The 2500-nt window shown below is 49.7% G+C and overlaps 1 protein-coding gene across 2 annotated transcripts in view; it reads right to left on the reverse strand.

Moving 5' to 3' along the window:
* The window catches only part of bcar3 (BCAR3 adaptor protein, NSP family member), a 90473-nt gene that overhangs the window by 43805 nt on the left and 44168 nt on the right, over window positions 1–2500 (reverse strand). The gene's annotated exons all lie outside the window — the stretch shown is intronic.

The raw sequence follows: 2500 nt of genomic DNA on the forward strand, positions 1-2500 counted from the left end.
GCGGCCACACCACCACCACCTCCTCCACCTCCACCTCCATCCGACTGCTCTCCCCAGCTTTCAACACCTCCAGCCCTGCCCTCCACCCCACCTGGGCTCTAGGGTTACCAGAACATGACACCGCCAGGCCTGCTTGGGCACCACACACGATCTGAGAAAGAGAACCGTAAAAAACGCGGGGGGTTCCACTAAGAACCACTGATTTAGCTTAGTTCTGCTTTACTTATGGTCATTCTATTGCGTATGTATACTGTATCCTGTGGTCAGTCTGTGTGTGTACTATTGCGTATGTATACTGTACCTCTTAGTCTTCAGGTTTCCATGTCAGTCTTCCTATTCTCTCTTTCTCTCTCTGGTTTATGTCCCTCCCTCTCTCCCTCCCTCTCTCCCCTCCCCTATTCTATCCATCTATCTCTTGGTGCTATAAACGTCAAGACCAAGTCCGAGCAGCTGGGAGCGTTGTTATGGAAACCCCATTTTCATCAGAGGTCATTGCTAACTCTAAAAGGCGAGCCAAAGAGCTCCTTTTGTTATCACTGTCACCACACACACACACACACACAAACACACGCAGAAACACACACGCACACACACACACACACACACACACCAGCAGAAGCAGCACTGAGTTGATGAAATTATGTATTAGATAACCTCCAAATGTCAGAGCACACACAGGTTCCAATGATTTGTCACTCACAACACGGACACACACAAACTCAACCACTAACACACACAAATACACACACATAACTCACACAGAAATATACACACAAACGTCCATCTGAACACACACCCACACACACACACACACACCCCTACACACAGAGCCCTGGTTGCCAGAGTGTGACATTTATAAAGATCAGCCATGTTTTATCCTGCTCTCTGCGTGCCCAGACGCTGTCTCTAAACCAGCCCAGGATGAGCCACTCTCTCTCTCTCTCTCTCTCTCTCTCTCTCTCTCTCTCTCTCTCTCTCTCTCTCTCTCTCTCTCCCTCTTTCTTCCAGGACGTCAGGGCTAAATGGATGGTTTTGTTTTTGACTCATCCACATGTTGTAGGCTACATAATCACTTAATCTCTCCTCAGGTTTCCAGCCTGTCAGATGAACGTCAGACCCCTGAGCCCACCTGTGGACAGGTGAGATGCCTTTCACACTCGCTGGCTAATCCCTCAAGATGCTGGGGTGAGAACACACACACACACACACACACACTCATGCACACTCACTGGCCTAGACACACACTCTCACACCCACAGACACAAACAGACAAATACACTCAGACACAGGAACCTAAACACATGTACACACATGCACGCACACACACACACAAACACACAAAAACAAGCATTACACATGCCTCGCTATGTTCCGTTATGTCTGTATGTAAAAACTGTGGCTAGTGGCTAGACGAGACACACAAACGTCTGCGTCTCTGATGTGACCTCATCTTACAGATACCATCAGCACACACACACACACACACACACACACACACACACACACACACACACACACACACACACACACACACACACACACACACACACACACACACACACACACACACACAGGCACCAAACCAAACCACCAGCAGCCCCCTGGGGCAACTTAGGGGGGGGATAACAAGTTATATCTTGCCCCTGGCGGTTGGGGGTAGAAAGGGGGGAATAATAGGTTTTGTCTCGGCCCCGGGGCTGATTAGATCTGGGTCTGACCTGCTTATGGTGCCAAGGACGTCCAGTCCAGTCCAGTCCAGCTCAGCCCAACTGGGCCCAGCCCGTGGGGCTATTTCAGGGGCAGGCTGGCAGGCTTGGAGCCCTGGGAAAGTGAGAGCACAGGAGCCCCACTTCACAACACTTTACCCGGGAACACCACCGAACACTGCTGCTGCTGCCCTCTCATCAGATCATACATAACCATAATTACCCAGCAGCCACAGAATATGATTAGAGAGAGAGAGAGAGAGAGACAGAGAGAGAGAGACAGAGAGAGAGAGAGAGGGAGAGAGAGAGTGCTGGTGCGGTTTTTGTGATATGCTGGGAATGTTTATGTTGTTTGGAGGGAGCAGCCGCCTTGTAGCTCTCGTTGTAATACACACAGTCTTTTATCCCCGAGCCGCGTGATTGGTTACTGCTGTTACCAGAGATACGTGTGGCAATGCACTACTGGGCACCAGGCCAGATTCACAGAGGCCATTTTCACAAAAAAGGTTTGTGGGTGCATGTGTCTATGTGTGTGTGTGTGTATGTGTGTGCGTGTGTGCGTGCTTGCATATATCCGTGCGTGTGTGTGTTTGCGTGTGTGTGTGTGTGTGCAGAGGAATCTGTTTCTGGGGCCAAGGACATACTTAGTCACTATCCTGCGGCTTTTTCTGTTGGGTGTTGGGAGTACAAGGGGGACATTTTAAAAACAAATTCAATCTTTCAATTTTCTGGAGAGCAGAGACACACTGTGTATGTGTGTGTGTGTGTGTGTGTGTGTGTGTGTGTGTGTGTGT

The sequence above is a fragment of the Alosa pseudoharengus genome, unplaced genomic scaffold (genome assembly GCF_046254945.1).
Source record: "Alosa pseudoharengus isolate Yale_2024_CS ecotype anadromous, Long Island Sound unplaced genomic scaffold, YU_APseudo_1.1 YU_APseudo_1.1_scf_11, whole genome shotgun sequence".
In the NCBI taxonomy this organism is placed as follows: Eukaryota; Metazoa; Chordata; class Actinopteri; order Clupeiformes; family Clupeidae; genus Alosa; species Alosa pseudoharengus.